The sequence below is a fragment of the Papio anubis genome, chromosome 7 (genome assembly GCF_008728515.1).
Source record: "Papio anubis isolate 15944 chromosome 7, Panubis1.0, whole genome shotgun sequence".
Taxonomy (NCBI): Eukaryota; Metazoa; Chordata; class Mammalia; order Primates; family Cercopithecidae; genus Papio; species Papio anubis.
This window is the reverse complement of record NC_044982.1, coordinates 142,981,111-143,001,203: the sequence shown is the minus strand read 5'-3', so window position 1 is coordinate 143,001,203 and position 20,093 is coordinate 142,981,111. Positions and strand designations below refer to the sequence as shown.

General features: G+C 38.2%; 1 protein-coding gene across 5 annotated transcripts in view; it reads right to left on the bottom strand.

Moving 5' to 3' along the window:
- FRMD5 (FERM domain containing 5) overlaps positions 1-20,093 on the bottom strand; it is a 339,227-nt gene that overhangs the window by 194,541 nt on the left and 124,593 nt on the right. For 2 of the 5 annotated variants that reach the window (XM_021940517.2, XM_021940516.1), the window contains one exon: positions 1,707-1,809. The exons of the other annotated variants lie outside the window; for them this stretch is intronic. The gene's annotated coding sequence lies outside the window, so the exon portion shown is untranslated. The remainder of the gene's footprint in view (positions 1-1,706; positions 1,810-20,093) is intronic. 5 annotated transcript variants of the gene reach the window in all.

Sequence of the window (20,093 nt, the reverse complement as noted above, 5' to 3'; positions counted from 1 at the left end):
GGTCATCCCAGAGCTGAACAGGAAGGTCACTGGCATGGCCTTTCATGTCCCCACCACCACTGTGTCAGTCATGCATCTGATCTGCTGTCTGGAGAAACCTGCCAAATGTGACGACATCAAGAAGGTAGTGAAACAGGCTAGGTGCAGTAAAACTCATGCCTATAATTCCAGCACTTTGGGAAGACGAGATGGGTGGATCGCTTGAGGTCAGGAGTTCAAGACCAGCCTGGACACATGGCGAAACCCCGTCTCTACTAAAAATATAAAAATTAGCTGGGCGTGGTGGTGCATGCTGGTGATCCCAGCTACTCAGGAGGCTGAGGCAAGAGAATCACTTGAATCTGGGAGGCGGCGAGGTTGCAGTGAGCTGAGGTTGCACCACTGCACTTCAGCCTGGGACTCCTCTCGGGACTGTGGGTGGAGGTAGGGGAGGTAACGAAGCAGGCATCAGAGCGCCCCCTAAAGGGCATCCTGGGCTACACTGAGCACAAAGTTGTCTCCAACTTTAACAGTTGACACTCACTCTTATATCTTCGATGCTGGGGCTGGCATTGCTCTCAATCACCACTTTATCAAGCTCATTTCCTGGTATGACAATGAATTTGGCTACAGCAATGGGTGGTTAACCTCATGGCCCACATGGCCTCCAAAGAGTAAGACTCCCAGACCAACAGCCCCAGTGAGAGTACAAGAGGAAGAAAGAGGACCTCAGCTGCTGGGGGAGTCCCTGCCATACTCAGTCCCCCATCACACTGAGAATCTCCCCTCCTAACAATTTCTATGCAGATTCCCTGAAGAGGGAGGGGCCTAGGGAGCCCTGCTTTGTTGCATACCATCAATAGAGTCCCTGTACTCAAAAAAATTACATAATAATTTTTTAAATCCTCTTTTACTCTCGAAAGTGAATGGATGATAAATTACATTTGTCAACTTAGGCATAATCCACTGCCAGTATCAATAGCAGTATGACTTTTTAAGATTTTCCTATGACTTTAATGACTTTGAAAGTCATTTTAGCTGGGCATAGTGTTCACACCTGTAATCCCAGCACTGTGGGAGGCCGGGACGGGAGGATTGTTTGAGCTCAAGAGTTTAAGACCAGTCTGGGCAACATGGTGAGACCTGTCTCCACAAAAAATTTTTTTAAAAAAAATAAAAAAATTAGCCAGGTGTGGTGGCATGCACCTGTGGTCCCAGCGCCTCTGGAGGCTGAGGCACAAAGATCACTTGATCCCAGGAGGCTGTGGCTGCAGTTAGCTGTGATCACATCACTGCACTCCAGCCTGGGCAACACAGGGCGATGCTGTCTCAAAACCAAAGAAATCTTCAGAAATCTGATGTGTATTTTACACCTACAGCATATCTCAACTCAGACCAGTCTCATTTTAAATGCTCAATAGCCATGTGTGGCTAGTGGTTATCGCATTGGGCAGCACAGAGCTAGAGCCTTGCTACTCAAAGGATCGGCATCACGTGGGAACTTATATTAGAAACACTGCATCTCAGGCCCATCCCCAGACCTACAGAGTCAAAATCTGCATTTTAACAAGATGACCAGGTGATTCATATAAACATTAAAGTTTATAAGACAAAACCTGGAGCAGAGTTTCCTAGCATGTATGATACAGCAAGGTGTTACAAGTGGGCTTAAATAACAATCCCTTCAGCTCTCAAGATGGCTGTGGGGTGTTAGCCCTGCCATTTACCTCTTCTCTGTTTACTACAGTATGTCATGCAAAAATCCTTTTCTTTCTCTTGAAACACAGGAACACAATAAGATATGTACAGGGATGACCGCTGAAGAATCATCTATGAAAGAAAAAATATGGAAATCATCCAAACATCCAGCAATGGTAGATGGGACAAATTGTGATATATTCAAACTATGGAATACAATGTTTGAACTAGATCTGAAGATTAGATATGAAAGCAATATTTTAAAAGTTGCTTAATATTCAATGTAACATTTGTATATGCTGTTTAAGTTTCTGTTAAGTAATCATTTCTCATTCCAAAGACAATGCAAAAAACTTCAGTACTGCTTGAGAGTCGTATTTCAACCACAGATATTTTCCCCATTGGAAAGCTGTTTTCATTTTAGAAAAATGGGTTGTTTGAAGATGAAAGTCTTTTATCTTTTTTCACAATTTGTTTTGGTTATATGTTCATATATTCTTATTAAATATTTCATACACTTTATTGCAACTACTTTGTTATTTCTACATCTTAGATAAATGCTGAAAAGGAAAACTTTATTTCATTGTTCAACTAATTAAATAAATTAAGAAAAGAGCAGTTTGTGTAGAAATTGGAGAGAACTATGTTTTATATGAATCACAAGAGTGTTCACTGTGGAATGTAATTAAATGCTTTGCCCTCTGGAACTTCATTTTTGTGTATCTGAGACTTATTAACAGTGCTAACTGCTAAGGGTACTGTTTATCTTGTTCTGGGCATTGCAGTTTCAGTTTTAAAAAAATTCTTGAAAATGTATTCTGTGAAACTATTCATACCTCTCTTCCTGCAAATTTTCTCTTAAGAACTAGGTTTGGGGCAGAAATGAATTGACATTATTTTTTCATTTGTTTTGTATGGTATGAAGGATTTGTAAAGCTTTGCTCAAAGTTGTGTGTATTTGTAAACACTCTCATGACATTTTCAATTTTATGTGTAAATTTTATTGTCTGTGTTTGGTGATTCTGACATTAATGAAAGAGAATATTTTCCATTAGATTTAATTGTTTTCCTCTCAAAAACAGTTGCTTAATATTAATATAGTATATTACAATGTATGTAAAATTTAAAATACGCAAAATACTGTACATTGTTTATGGATTTATATCTTTGTAATATATGCATAAAACATGGAATGACTACCAACCAAATTTATGACAGTCATTGCCTTCAGGGAGGAAAGAATGAAAATAGAATTGGGAAGAGAAAACAGGAAACTTTAACTTTATAATTTTAGCAATTTTCTAAAGCAAATATGAAAAAAGGTTTACATTTCTTTATTTTGAGTAACTGGTGTTTGGAAGTATATTTTGTTATCTTTGTTCGTTTTGTATTTGGGGAGTTATTTTTCAAGAAATATAAACACAACCCAACAAATATGGAAATTAACATAAAATTTCAAACAAAACAGAAATATACTGGCCAGGTGCAGTGGCTCACACCTGTAATCTCAACACTTTGGGAGGCTGAGGCGGGCAGATCACCTGAGACCAGCCTGACCAACATGGAGAAACCCTGTCTCTACTAAAAATACAAAATTAGCTGGCTGTGGTGGCGCATGCCTGTAATCCAGGTACTCGGGAGGCTGAGGCAGGAGAATCGCTTGAACCCGGGACACGGAGGGTGCGGTGAGCCAAGATCTCGCCATTGCACTCCAACCTGGGTGACAAGAGCGAACTCTGTCTCAAAAAACAAAAAACAAAACACGTTGCCTCTACCTCTCCCTTTAGAGAAGCTTAGAAAAAATAAAAGTGAAAAAATCCTACTGAAATAATATCAGAAAGCACATTGTAGTCTTATATTACCTCCATTTCAAATCCAACTTTCAGAAAAAGAAGAAAACCATTTTGGGTAACCAAATAACAAGACCCTTTTAAGCTCCAGAATTTAAAGATCACTGAAAAATGAAAATTATGTAATGTCTTGTACTCAAGATGCTCTGAAAATTATTTTTGAATTCCCACACCATTATCATTAATGGACACCAGCTGTGGGCTTACAGTATCCTGGGTATATTACACAATAAAAACATAGACAGGATGTCACTGCACATATGCCATGCGCACAGCTTGGTTCTAATTAGCATCACTGAGAATAGACATTTATTAAAGAAGATGGTGTAGTGGTTAAGAGCATAGGCTCTGGAGTCAGACCACCTGGCTCAGCCACCTATGCAATGTGTGACTTCAGGCAAATTATTTAAGTCTCATTTCTTCCTTTGAAATAACTCACAAAGTTGCTATGAGAATTAAATGAAATAATGAATATACAGTACTTAGTATAGTGTCTATCTCTTAGTAAGCACTCAACAAATATTAAGGACTATCATTATTGGTACTACTGAATAATTATAATGCTAAAGAGGTCCTGGTAGGACTAGGGTTTACAAAAATATATGGCACAGTTTCTCAGCTTTCAAGAACTTACAATTTAGAAATCAATTCAAAGAGCCCAAAAGGAAGGATAAAATAATGAAGAGTATCATTTTCCTATTAAGACCTAAAAAATAATAAAACAAAAGCACCTTTAGTCACCCAACCCAAACAGGTAAATATTTAATCGATTTAGTCTCATTTGAATACCCAACAGAGTTAATAACACTATGCATATGATGGAGGTTGATTACAATCTAGTACACAGGTTGACTTAAAACTTTTTAACTGGGTTTATCCTTGAGAATGTATTGATTTTGGTCGTGATACTGATTTCATGACCCACTCATCCTTAAAGAGCCAGCTGAGAGACCGCTACCACCTACCAACCAGGTAACAGCAGTCTGTAAGCATATAAATTGACCTACATTTTGTAAGAAATATTTTTCAACTTTAAAGGTCAACTTATATGCAGTGCTTTAGAGTTTGCAAAGTTCCTGCAACTCATTACTTTTTATCTCCATAATTGGGAGATGAACATGACATCTTTCACAACAATTGTAGGGCCTTCATTCAAAACAGATGATACAGTTTGTCAGATAAGGTGACTTTATATCATTTTACTCAACCAGTTCCACTTTTTTTTTTTCTTAACTCTTAGTGTTTTGAGATTAAAGAGTAAATATGCTATGCACTGATTGTTTTTCAAAAACAAAACTGACACTCAGAAAAATGAGGTTTTGAACTCCAGGTGCTCTGATTTGCTGTAAAGCTAACGCATAAATTACGTTCTCAGCTTCACCTCCCACTGTCTACCCCATGTTTTCTGCTTTATCTTTTCAAGATTTTTCATCATGGATGTAGGTGTCCAGGTTCTTGTTTTCAATTTAAATCAAAATAATTCAAGAAATACTCGATTTGGCCGGGCGCAGTGGCTCACGCCTGTAATCCCAGCACTTTGGGAGGCTGAGGCAGGCGGATCACAAGATCAGGAGATCGAGACCATCCTGGCTAACCCGGTGAAACCCCGTCTCTACCAAAAACACAAAAAATTAGCTGGGCGTTGTGGCAGGTGCCTGTAGTCCCAGCTACTCGGCAGGAGAATGGAGTGAACCCGGGAGGCCGAGGTTGCAGTGAGTCGAGATCGCACCACTGCACTCCAGCCTGGGCGACAGATATAGGCTCCGTCTCAAAAAAAAAAAAAAAAGTAAAAAAAAAAAAAGAAATACTCAACTTAATAAATCAATTCAAGCAATACCTACTAGCTCTACCAGCTCTGGATGGCTGCTGGAGAGGTCCACAGATAGGTAAGCCTCTGCCTTCAGAGAATTCACAATCTACTTTCAAAAGCTATAATACGAGGTCAAATAATAAGGGCCACATAGTCGTTCACGATGTGATAGGGATTCAAAGATTGGAGAGTGCCCTCTGGTGGAAGGGGAAGAGATGATCAACAGAGACTTCAAGGCATTTAGTAAGTTTTACACAGAATTTCCATAGTAAGAACTGAAGGAAGACAGGCATTCTGCGGAACAGGCATTACGCAGGAAACTAGTGGCAAGGGAGTGTTCAGGGAAAAATGAGTTGTTCAGATCTATCAGAGTTGAGAGAACATGTTATGAAGGGCTTTGAATATTAGGCTGGAAAGTCCTATAGATAACTTGATATTAAATGAGTCATCGAAGTTTTTAGGCAGGAGGGTTAGGTGATAAGAACTTTACTTTGGGAAGATTCATCTGATGGCAAGTGTGTAAGAGGAGCCCAAGTGGGAGACTTTGGACTTGGAGGCCACCGAGAGGGTTACTACAATATTTTAGAAGAAGTGAAACTGCTCTTTCAAGATTATAAGTAAAGGTAAGGAGTCAAAGAAGTTGGTAGCTTAAAGGAAAAATAAAATTGGGCAAAGCTCCCCCTCCATTCTTTTCCTTAAAGGGGCAACAAAGACCTGAGATTGTATGAAGGCAGAAAAGAAAGATTAATAGAGAACAAAATATTATTGATGCTGGGGGGAGAAAAAGATCAATCACTGAATTAAAGTCCAAGAAGAAGAGGGATGGAATGGACCAGGTGGACGTATTCATTTTGAAAAGGAAAATTCCTGTACTTCAAAAGAGACAGAGAGAGTATAAAAGGGAAAAGAGTGAAAATACATGGAAACTTATTAAGTCGAGACAGAGGAAGTTGAAGAATTTATGGCAAATAATCTCAACTTTCTCAGAGAATAGGAGGCAAGCTCATTTGCATTGAGAACTGGAGAGAGTCTGGGTATGTGCCATGAATTGGTTGTACCTGGAAACGATATTGAGAGGGATATAATCATGAGCAAAAAAGTACTGATTAAAATATTGCTAAGACATCAAAGTAAATGCAACAAATAAAAAACAGTTAAAATGGTCATATTCAAAATGTAAAGACTTTTGTGCTTCAAAGGACACTGACTTAAACAGTGTTAGGCTGCTATAACAAAATACCATCAACTGAGTAGTTTATAAACAGTATAATTTATTGCTTACAGTTCTGGAGGCTGGGAAGTCCAAGATCAAGGCACCACCAGATTTGGTGTATGGTGAGGGCCTGTTCCTCATGGATCATGCCTTGTTGCATCCTCAGAGGGTGGAGGGCAGAGACAAGCTCCTTGAGCCTCTTTTATAAGCATACTAATCCCATTCATGATGGTGGAGCCCTCATGACCTAATCACCCCCTAAAGGCTCCAACTCTTAATACTATAGCATTGGGGATTATTTCCAATATATAAATTTGAGGGAAATATCAACATTCAGACCATAGCAAACACTACCAAAAAAGTGAAAACACAACCCACAAAATGAGAGAAAATATTTGCAAATTTGATACCTGATAATCATCTGGCACCCAGAATATACAACGAACTCTTAAAACTCAGCAATGAAAAACCAAATAATGCAATTTAAAAACAGGAAAAGATTGAAATAGATATTTCTTCGAGTAAATACAAATGGCCAATAAACACATGTAAAGATGCTCAATATCATTTATCATTAAAGAAATGCAAATAAAAACCACAGTGAACTATTCCTTAACTGCCAGGATGGTCATAATAAAAAACACAAATGGACACAATAAAAAATAACAAGTGTTGCTAAGGGTGCAAAGAAACTGGAACTCTCACATATTGCTGATGGTAATATAAAATGGTTCAGTCATTTTGGGAAACAATTTGGCAGTTTCTCAAACAGTTAAATATAGAGTTATCATATAACCCAGCAATTAATTTCATTCCTAGATATATACCCAAGAGAAATGAAAACATATAGCCACACAAAAACTCACACACAAATGTTCATAGCAGCATTATACATGATAGCCAAAAAGTGGAAGCAACTTAAATGTCTATCACTTGATGAATGAGTAAACAAAGTGTGGGATATCTGTATAATGGAATATTATTTAGCCATTAAAATGAAGTACTAATATTAATACATGCTACAGTATGGATAAATCTTTCAAACATTATGCTAAGTGAAAGAAGCCAGGCACAAAAGGCCACATATTGCAGAATTCTGTTTATATGAAATGTCTAGAATAGGCAATTTGGTAGAGAAAGAAAGTAGATTAGTGGTTTCCAGGGGCTGAGGGAATGGGAAAATGGGAGAGTGCAGAGTGACTGCAAATGGGTATGAGATTTCATTTTTGCAGTGATAAAAATGTTCTGAAATTACATACTGGTGATGTTTGTACAATTTTGTGAATGCTAAAACACAATGATTTGTATACTTTAAAGAGGTGAATTTTATGACATGTGAATCTTATGTTTAAAAGATTGCTAGCAAGTTTAGATGACCTGTATTTTGCTCCAGATCTATTCAGAATGGAATCATGATTTTCTCAGGCTACAATATATCATACAAGTCAGATGTGAGGGTTACTGTGAATAAGGTATTGGGAAGGCAGGAAGGCAGAGTCAAGGAATGAATAGCACATTGCTGAAATTGATATCTATAAAGCCCAGGCTCTTTCAAAACCCAGTAATAAAAATACAAACAATCCAATTAGAAAATAGGCCAAAGACATACACAGACATTTTACCAAAGAGGATATACGGATGGCAAATAAGTACATGAAAAGATGTTCAATAACATTAGCATTAGGGAAATGCAACTTAAAACCATGAAATATCACTGCACACCTATCAGGATGGCTAAAATAAAAAATAGTGACAACACCAAATGCTGGCAAGGATGCAAAGAAACTGGATTATTCACACACTGTCAGTGGGAATGTAAAATGGTACAGCCACTCTGGGAAACAGTTTGGCAGTTTCTTATAAATCTAAACATGAAACTACCATATAACCTAGCATTATTTTCCTGGGAATTTATCCCAAAGAAATGAAAACCTGTGCTCACACAAAAACCTTTACACAAATGTTCATAACAGCTTTATTCATAATAGCTGAAAACTGGAAGCAATCCAGATGTACTTTACCAGGTAAAGGTTAAACAAACTGTTATACCATGGAATACTACTCAGCAATAAAAAGAAACAAACTGTTGATACACTCAACAACCTACATTAATCTTCAGGAAATTATGTCGAGTGAAAAAAACCCCCAAAAAGTTATAAATGGTATCATTCAATTTATATGATATTCTTAAGATGACTAAATTATACAAATGGGAAAAGGATTGGTGGTTGCCAAGTGTCAAGGATGGGAAGGTGAGAGGTGTCTATAAAAGGGCAATAGGAGGGATCCTCGTGGTGACTAACATGTTCTATATCCTGACTGCATCAATGTCAGTATCTTGACTATGATATTGTACTGCAGTTTTGCAAGATGCTACCATAGGGAAAAACTGGGTAAAAGATACACAGTCTCTCCTCTTTGTATTACTTCTTACAACTGCATGTAAATCTACAATTATCTCAAAAAGTTTAATTTTTAAAAAACAGCTCAGGTTAAGGGAGAGGCAAGACAAATCAAAATCTGACATGCAGTTTTCATATTCATAATATGAGGATTATAACTACTAAGGAAATTGTTTAAATGTATACAAAGTAAGGAGATTTGGGAACACAAGGTCTCTTAATGACACATGGTGATTTAATATTACTTCTACCATTATTGAAATGGCTTAGGAACTACAAATGACTAACCATTTCCAGAGGATTTATTCTCAAGGACTATGATGGCATAAGTGCCTCCAAGGGTAAATTAATGATACCTGAAACCCATAGGAAACCAGGGCTGGGTGCAGTGGCTCATGCCTGTAATCCCAGCTTTTTGGGAGGCCAAGGTGGGAAGATTGCTTGAGTCTAGGAGTTCAAGAGCAGCCTTGGTGACAGACCAAAATCTTATTTCTAAAATAAAAGTAAGAAGAAAGAAAAGAAAGAAAGAAAGAGAGAAAGAGAGAAAGAGAGAGAGAGAGAAAGCAAGCAAGCAAGCAAGCAAGCAAGCAAGCAGATCTCCTAATGCAAGCTAGTCCCTCTCATTGAGAGTCTGCTTCTGTTCCAGAATGCTTGAATAAATAATGCTTGAACAAAAGCTTAAAGAATAAATCACAAAAGAATGGATCTAACTAATAGTTATGTGAATTAGAGATCTGCAGCTGTAACACATAAGTTAGCAAAACTACCTCCAGATTTGAATCTCACCTCACCAATACTGTGTGACCTCAGACAAATAATCTGTGGAGCCTCAGCTATTCAGCTTCCTCAAATATTATAAGAATCAAAGAGATTTATATATATGCCACACTTGACATGGTAGCTCCATAAACTCAATAAATGTTTGCTATTATTAATAATCAAAAGGGGCCATAATTAACTTGTGTAGTCCAACCTTTCCTGCATGAAAAGAACCACTCAACAGCATTCCTAACATCCTGTCCAACCTTTACCTGAACATAGCTAGTGATAGGTAACTCACTGCTTTTCAAGGCAATCCATTCCAACGTTAGGCAGCTATACAATAGCTAGAAAGTTGTTCCTTCTATTTTTGTCCCAAATCATCTCTGTAACTTTCAAACGCTAGTGTTGGTTCTGCCTTTTTAAGCTACTGAAAAGGTCTGGCCCCTCTTCTGCACAGCATATCACCTGTTTGGCACCTGCTATCCCATTGTCTGGTACGTTTGGAAACTAGTCTGTAGTCTGTTCCTGTCTCATCATGTGACCCAGGAAACATCTCTCTGAGCCTGTTTCCTCAACTTGAAAGTCAGGATTTCAGATCAAATAATTTCTCAGGCTTTCTTCCCCCAGAAGCAAGAGCTATACTTTTACTTATGTCTTCACCCAGTTATTCTGATTCATCCTCCCAGGCCAGTTTTCAGTCCCCACAATCCACTTGGTGCCTTCCTCTGAGTACACCCTAGCTGGTTAGCATCTTTCTTAAAATTTGATCCCCAGAGTAGAACACAAAACTAAGGTTCTCACACCTGTAATCTCAGTACTCAGGGAGGCTGAGGCAGGAAGATCATTGGATCCCAGAAGGTCAAGGATGCAGTGAGCCATGATTGTGCCACTGCACTCCAGCCTGGGTGACAAAGCAAGACCCTGTCTAAACTAAACAAAACAAACTAAAATTCTGGCAACAATAGTCAAGTGTACTATAAAACTCTCTCCTCTCTACTTAATACAGTTTAAGCGTTTGTAACTAACATTCTACCACCTTGCTTTACAGTGAGCTCAGAGCTAATTATAAACTTGGGGTCTCTTCCCATAACATACTATCTTCTCCATCATGGGTATCCAGAGTTGATTTCTGGAACCTAAGTTCACGATTTTATGTTTATTTATGGTTAATGTACTCTTTTCCATCTGTTCCATCATTTCAGCCTATCAAGCTACATTGGACTCTTGTGTTATTCATTGTATTAGTCAAAGTACATTGACTGTATTCTTAATAATTACAAAAATACTTCTAAAACCTTTTAATATTCCACTATATACACAAGTGCTTGTATACAAAAAATGTTTCCTTACTATTGATGCTGAGATGGAATCTTGCTCTGTTGCCCAGGCTGGAGTAGAGTGATGTGATCTCAGCTTACTGCATCCTCTGCCTCCTGGGTTCAAGCGATTCTCCTGCCTCAGCCTCTTGAGTAGCTGGGATTACAGGCGCCCGCCACCATGCCTGGCTAATTTTTGTATTTTTAGTAGAGACAGGGTTTCACCATGTTGGCCAGGCTGGTCTTGAACTCTTGACCTCTGGTGATCCACCCACCTTGGCCTCCCAAAGTGCTGGGATTACAGGCATGAGCCACCGCACCCAGCCAAGTTCTTAAAACTTTAAAAATTTTCTTAAGGGTTCTGATTGTACAGACAGACAAAACATGCTTTAGACCTATTGACCTCATACGTTCTCTTTTAAAGATTCTAAAACTTAATAGTTCTAAGTATGACATAAAACAGTCAAAATAAAGAACAGGGTATGCCTCTCAGTGTTTTGGGACTGCCTGATAGAAAAGAACTCACTCCACACTACCATATAAATGTTTGCACCTTTTTGCTACTTGTTATAGTAGCAAGTGATTCTCCCTCGTTAATACAGTAAGAGATTTTGAAACACAGCTAGACTACCTTGCCCTCTCAAGGTGGAAAAAAAAGATTATAATAAAAGTTTGCTGTTACAGACAATTTAACCAGCTTTAAAATGCTTTAGAATTGGTTACTGCTTACCTCCATTATAAAGCTTTGCAGTGGAAAGCTCTGGATGTTTTTGCTTTTGTAGGACACCAGAACATACCATGCTGTATTCCTTTATGTCATACTAATAATCATAAGAAGACTGTGTTCAGATTGAAAGAACCTCATTCAACTAATTGGATTATGATTTGAGATGGCAGATATTGTCCCTTTCAAAGACAAAATTGTCCCAAATTTGTGCTAGCAAAAAAAAAAAAAAAAAAAACAAAAAAAACTGTGCTTTTATTATCTATGTTTTATACCTGAATAAAATAAAAGATCAAGGGTGGACACAGGGCTCACACCTATAATGCCAGCACTTTGGGAGGCCAAGGTGGGAGAATGTCTCGAGGTCAGGAGTTCAAGATCAACCTGGGCAACATAGTAAGACTCCATCTCAATTAAAAAAAATTTTTTTAATAGTTGGGCATGGTGGCACACACTGGAAGTTCCTGCTACTTGGGAGGCTGAAGCAGGAGGGTTGCCAGAGCCTGGGAGTTAAAGGATAGAGTGAGCTATTGATCACGCCACTGCACTCCAGCCTGGGTAACAAAGCAAGACTGTCTCTAAAGAAACAAAACTAAAAATTTTAAGATAAGAAATAGTAAAAGTTCATCTTTCAGGTAAACCTTAAGTATTCCTCTCCCTATTGCATGATTTCCTGTATATTTGCCTGTTCCAGAGTTTCAAATTCCTTTTCTTGACCCTTCCACACATTCTGCACACAAAAACATATATGTATAAGAGCAAACTTAATATTCAGCCCAAACACCTTGAAGTTTATTACTAATGTTTATAACGATATGGGTGTTTGCATACAATTATTGTCCATAAATGCTGTAGAAAATGTCCATAAATTAATGTAGCAAAATAATATATTAATTTGAAGACTGCTAAATGGATAAGGACTTGTGATTAATTTTTTTGGAACAATCAAATTATATTGACTACCTATTACATTCTGACATGTTAATAATAGCAGAAATGCAAAACATCATGGACATAGGAATCTTGATCCACTTCAAATCCTTGACCTTGCCCTGACTGCATAGTTTCATTCTTGGTTTTCTTTACAGGCCTTACAAAGGCTGATCCCACTGTCCAAAAGGGTCACTCTCTAATGGATGCCTAGTCCTGATCTCAAGTTAATAACATGCACTCTCAAGCCATTCCCTCTCCTGGGGCCACAAGGAGGGTGTTCCCACATTCTTTCCAGACAAAAACAAGTCCTCTATGACACCTATTCATATGAAATTTTTAAAATATAATAGAATTTTGCAGCTTACAACAATAAAACATTGGTATGAACTGTGAGCTAGATCATAAGGATATGTAATGATACTATATATAACTAGATATGAGATAATACAGTATTTGTTAAATGGGATTCTATCCATAAATTCTGTCCAAATTTATGTTAACAATACTCCAACACCATCTATTCTTAAAAAGGAGCCAGGAACTTAAGGCCTCATTCTAGAATACCCTCTCCAAGCCCTATCCTATATATCCATCCTAAATAAGACTCTGAACTGGGAAATGGGAATCAGTTAGTTTGGCCTTGCACAAGTCATCTCTCCCTAACTCCTTAAGCATTATTACCATGTTTATCTATAAAATGAATAGTTTAGACAATATTACTGAATTTTAGTCTGCTTGCTCAGAATCATAGAAGCCCCCTAAAAGTAATAATTGGGCCTGGAAGTTATTTTTATTTCAAAAGGCTTGTTACACAACCCAAATGAAATATTCATTTTTTTTTTTCTGAGCTGAAATTATGGTACTAACCAACTGTGATTTTCTCATATTGACCAGAAGTCCTGGTTGGCTTTGGTCAGTAAAATTAGGAAACAAATGAATTATTATTTAATCAAAGCAGAATAATAAATATTTCAAAATACGGAGGCCATGAGAAACAGAAATAACTAACATGATCTTTGGCAGGAGAAAAAATGGAAATCACTGAGCTGAATTTTTTTTTTAATTTTATTTTTTCTTGAGACGGAGTCTTGCTCTGTTGCCCAGGCTGGAGTGCAGTGGCGCCATCTCAGCTCACTGCAACCTCCGTCCCCCCGGGGTTCAAGTGATTCTGCTGCCTATTCTTTCATCTAATATTTACTGTATACTTTTTCCTGTGCCAGGTTTTTCACTAGGTCTTAGGGTTACAGGGATACCATTGAGAAGTCCATGGCCACAGTTCAATAAAGGGGGTGAGGTACCTTCTAGCTGCTATGGAAGGTCTATTTATTTGTTAATAGGGAAGCTAGTTGCTACAAGGAACTTTTAAAACTTCCTCACAAGGGGTGCAATACCTCCTGCCTGCTTTTCATAGTGATGTCAGCTTTAGTGCCATCACCAGGCATTTCTTAGGTCTGCATTTCAGAGGTCTAGTACTAAAACCCTAAGCACTAAGGAAAAGACCATTGGGGTCCCTCTGAGCTATAGCGTGAAGCTAGTGCTTGGGCAGCTCTGGGTGATAAGCAGCCATTACAGCGCCTTTCCCTGTCCAGGCCAGCTCTTAGTACAAGTAACTCCTGAGGGAAATGGCTGATTACTTGGCTGTGAATAGTATAAAATAGAACATGTTTGCTTCTTCATTCCACATAATAAATTCTTTTTAAAAAAATCACATAGGCCTTGGAGGATTTCTAAACATGGTTGGTTAGATACAGAGCCATCATAAGTAGACCCAGAAAATATCCTCTCCTTGGCTTGAACATCAATGATTTTAATGAATTGGATGGGAAATGAAGTCTTAGCCAAGTAGATCTCAACTGGAAATTCTAAAGTGGTGCCAATTTTGAAGGAAAACAAATAAATTGCTTCAAACAAGAGACTGCTCAACTCTTGAACAGTCATAGTTTATTACAGATATTAAAGGAGTTAAAGGAGATGTAGGTTTATTAAGCCACTATTTCCGTCATTTAAAAAAGTTTCCCCTCTTAAAGTAAGTCCTGTCTCAACCTTTTTGACATTTATAATACAAAATACTCCATTGTAAATACTCAGATAATGGTATAAATATAGGGAATATCTCCCTATTTTAGACAGTAGTTTCCTTTTAACTTAGGGTTTAGCAAATCAAGGAAAACAGATATGTATATAGCCATGGAAGCATTCAGAGTTGCCTCCCCTGCACGTTTTCTGTTTGACTCATTTTTTCTATAGACGTTCCATAGGAAAAGGAGTGTTCCAACTCAAAAACCAAAAAATTATCCAAATTCCATTATTCACTCCCCTGATATGAGAGCAGGAGCTCGTGAAAGCACAAGTCCTGACAAGCAGAGGAAAATACTCAGATAAATGAAAAGCTCTAGGAACAAGTATAGAGGTTTTCTGGTCTCCAGACTTAAAATGATACCTCTCACAGTCATCTCTCAGTCTGAGATGTTCAGAAATGGGTATCTTAGAGTGACCACAGTTGTTACCAAAAATCTCAATTCAACCATCACATGTATTCTCAGAAATGCCAGATTCATCTGCTTGGCTAGCACAGATTTATTCTTGGATATAGACTGCTATAGGGAAATGTTGTGATGTCTGAAATAACAACACTCTCGCCTTGATACTTTCCCCAGAAAGCATTTCTTTTGCTCACTCTCTTGGAACATTTTCCCTGAGGAGATCTATAAGCCAAGGACAACAGGTTATGACATATCCATGTCAATGGGTAACTGAATACATTTTAGGAAAAAACTGTCATTACCTATCATGGCTTAATGTTCATGCAAATCAAAGAAACTACTTTCCACTTAAAACACACAGAAACAATTATTTTTCCTTTTCTTCTCAAGAACTATGATGTACTACTCTGGAATAGGAATATTACTAGAGTAGCTTGAGGATTTGTTTGTTTCTGAGAAAAATCATTACAAAGAAATGGGCACTTATTTAAAATATTCTTAAATACATGGGGAATATATTCAATTGCATTGTCAAAAAACTAAACCAAAACTGTAAGAGATTACAGAAAGAAATTATAAATAACTGCAAGATTAAAAACGAAGACAACAAGGACTGCAGCATGCTTAGGTTCAAAGCAAAAGAAATTTGATAATTCAAATAAATACAAATATTGATGGGAAAATACTAACTTTTTACCTTTTAATCAAAATGAGTGAGTAGAAAATTCAAAAAAATGTGATCACTAACAAATTTAGTAAGTACCTTTCCTTCAGATAGACAGGGGAGAAAACTAAGTGACTGGATGTATGAAGTAACTAAGCCAGAAAAGTTCCTTCAAATACTGCCTATTATTAAACAGGAAAAAACAGACATAAAATTATTATTATTAAAATTTCACTAAAAAACAATTATCAAACATCTGCTATGGAAAGTAACTGTGCCAGATTTCATAAAGCTCATGAAGATGAGAAGGACTTATCTAAAAGTTATCATGATTTATGCATCCTTAAATAACAAAAGGTAGCCCCTGAAGATTTGGATTTTTACAGCTTGCTGAAGTGGTTAAACTATGTGTATTTTTTATGTCTATATTACATACATATGTTATACACTGCAGTATAAAATCCCCCAAGCTTATTCATTTATAAAACAAAAAATAAGATTATTGAGAATGGGTGGGAGGGGAGTCAATCTAAAACCTTTGCTAAAGGCAAATGCTGAATAGCTGAGTATTTTCCAATCAAACTTTTAAAAAATTCAAAAGGCATGATAACTGTTTTTTCGAATGTGGTTTCCTCCTTTTTCTCTAGAAAGAAAATATCTTTTCAAATCCTTTATCCTGTAATCTTTTATTCCCCCTAAGGGTTTAAATAATACCATGCAGCCCTATACTGGCTTAAATGATCAGACCCTCCCAGTTATCCTAAACTTAGATGAACTAGAGGGGATTACTTCAAAAGGAGTTTTTATATAAAAATGTCATAAAGGACTTCCTATAAAATACTTCAAAGACCACAAGTAAAAGTATGTCACTGTGCTATAATTCACATAGAATCTCAAGAATCTCAGAGTCAAAACAATCTTATAAAAGAAGAGCAAATTTATGTCTCACATTTCCTGATTTCAAAACTCACCACAAAGCTACCATAATCAAAATAGTGTGGTACTGTACTGGCATAAGAACAGACATATAGATCAAAGGAATAAAATAGAGCCCAGAAATAAAACATTATGCTATGTGAAATAAGCCCATGGCCAAATGATTTTTCAACAAGAATGCCAAGACCATTTAATGGGTAAAGGAAGTCTTTTCAACAAATGGCTTTGGGATATCCACATGCAAATGAATAAAGTTGGATCCTTACGTTATACAATATACAAAAATTAATTCAAAGTGCATCAAAGATCTACATATAGGAGCCAAAACTATACAACTCTTAGAAGAAAACAGGGGAAAAAATTTCAAGCCATTAGATTTGGAAGTTTCTTAGATATGAAACCGAAAGCAGAGACCACCAAAGCAAAAACAGATAAATTGGACTTCATCAAAATTAACAAAGGGCACTATCAAAGTATGCCAATGGACATAATCAACAGAGTAAAAGGCAATCCACAGAATGGGAGAAAATATTTGTAAAGCACATATCTAATAAGCAATTGATATTCACATATACAGAGAACTCCTATAATCCAATAACAAAAAATATCCCAATTAAAAAACAGGTAAAGGACTTGAATAGATATTTCTCCATCAAAGATAAACAGATGGCCAATAAGCATATGAAAAGATACTCAAAATCACTAATCCATTAGGAAAATGCATATCAAAATTACAGTAAGATACCACTTCACACCTATGTGGATGACTATTGTTTAAAAAAAAAAAAAAAAAAAAACCCAAACAATGTAACAAATGTTGTTAAGGATATGGAGAAATTAGAATGCCTGCACATTCCTCGTGGGAATGTAAAATGGTGCAGCCATTGTGGAAAATGGTATAGTGGTTCCTCAAAAAAGTAAACATAAAATTATCATATGATCCAGCAATTGAGCTGGGTGCTGGCCTAGCTGGCCTATAGTCCCAGCTAATTGGAAGGCTGAAGCAAGATGATCCATTGGAGCCAAGGAGTTCAAGGCCAGCCTGGGTAACATTGAACTAGTCTATAAAACAAAGCCCATCTGGGTAAGTATACCCATATGATATCTATACCCATATGATCCAGCAATTGCACTTCTGAGTATATACCCAAAGAACTGAAAGCAGGGACTTCAATGGATATTTGTACACCCATGTTCATAGCAGTATTATTCACAATAGGCAAATAGTGGAAAAAACCCAAGTTTCCACTGAGAGATGGATAAACAAAATGTGGTATATACACAAAATGGAATATTGCTCAGCCTTGAAAGGAAATGGAATATTATTCAGTCTTAAAAAGGAAGGTGGAGGGATGCGCCCAAGATGGCTGAATAGGAACAGCTCCAGCCTCCAGCTCCCAGTGTGAGTGACACAGACGGGTGATTTCTGCATTTTCAACTGAGGTACCGGGTTCATCTCACTGGGGAGTGCCGGACAATCGGTGCTGGTCAGCTGCTGCAGCCCAACCAGCAAGAGACGAAGCAGGGCGAGGCATCGCATCACCTGGGAAGCACAAGGGGGAAGGCAATCCCTTTTCCTAGCAAAGGGAAACTGAGACACACAACACCTGGAAAATCGGGTAACTCCCACCCTAATACTGCACTTTACCAAGGGTCTTAGCAAACGGCACACCAGGAGATTATATCCCACACCTGGCCCGGAGGGTCTCACGCCCACGGAGCCTCGCTCATTGCTAGCACAGCAGTCGGAGATCTAACTGCAAGGCAGCAGCGAGGCTGGGGGAGGGGTGCCCGCCATTTCTGAGGCTTAAGTGGGTAAACAAAGCCACTGGGAAGCTCAAACTGGGTGGAGCCCACCACAGCTCAAGGAGGCCGGCCTGCCTCTGTAGACTCCTCCTCTGGGGACAGGGCATAGCTAAACAAAAAGCAGCAGAAACCTCGGCAGAGGTAAATGCCCCGTCTGATAGCTTTGAAGAGAGCAGTGGATCTCCCAGCACAGAGGCTGAGATCTGACAATGGACAGACTGCCTGCTCAAGTGGGTCCCTGACCCCTGAGTAGCCTAACTGGGAGACATCCCCCACTAGGTGCAGACTGACACCTCACACCTTACACGGCAGGGTACACCCCTGAGACGAAGCTTCCAGAGCAAGAATCAGACAGCAACACTCGCTGTTCAGCAATATTCTATCTTCTGCAGCCTCCGCTGATACCCAGGCAAACAGGGTCGGAGTGAACCTCAAGCAAACTCCAACAGACCTACAGCTGAGGGTCCTGACTGTTAGAAGGAAAGCTAACAAACAGAAAGGACACCCACACCAAAACCCCATCAGTACGTCACCATGATCAAAGACCAAAGGCAGATAAAACCACAAAGATGGGGAAAAAGCAGTGCAGAAAAGCTGGAAATTCAAAAAATCAGAGCATATCTCCCCCTCCAAAGAAACGCAGCTCATCGCCAGCAACAGAACAAAGATGGACGGAGAATGACTTTGACGAGTTGAGAGAAGAAGGCTTCAGTCGATCAAACTTCTCAGAGCTAAAGGAGGAACTACGTAACCAGAGCAAAGAAACTAAAAACCTTGAAAAAAGAATGGATGAATGGATAACTAGAATAATCAATGCAGAGAAGACCTTAAAAGAACTGACAGAGATGAAAATCATAACACGAGAAATATGTGACAAATGCACAAGCTTCAGTAACCGACTCGATCAACTGGAAGAAAGGGTATCAGTGATTGAAGAGCAAATGAATGAAATGAAGTGAGAAAAGAACTGTGGAGAAAAAAGAGTAAAAAGAAATGAACAACGCCTCCAAGAAGTATGGGATTATGTGAAAAGACCAAATCTACGTCTGATTGGTGTGCCTGAAAGTGACGGGGAAAATGGAACCAAGTTGGAAAACACTGCAGGATATCATCCAGGAGAACTTCCCCAACCTAGTAAGGCAGGCCAACATCCAAATTCAGGAAATACAGAGAACGCCACAAAGATACTCCTCGAGAAGAGTAACTCCAAGACACATAATTGTCAGATTCACCAAAGTTGAAATGAAGGAAAAAATGTTAAGGGCAGCCAGAGAGAAAGGTCAGGTTACACACAAAGGGAAGCCCATCAGACTAACAGCAGATCTCTCGGCAGAAACTCTCCAAGCCAGAAGAGAGTGGAGGCCAATATTCAACATTCTTAAAGAAAAGAATTTTCAACCCAGAATTTCATATCCAACCAAACTAAGTTTCATAAGTGAAGGAGAAATGAAATCCTTTACAGACAAGCAAATGCTGACAGATTTTGTCACCACCAGGCCTGCCCTACAAGAGATCCT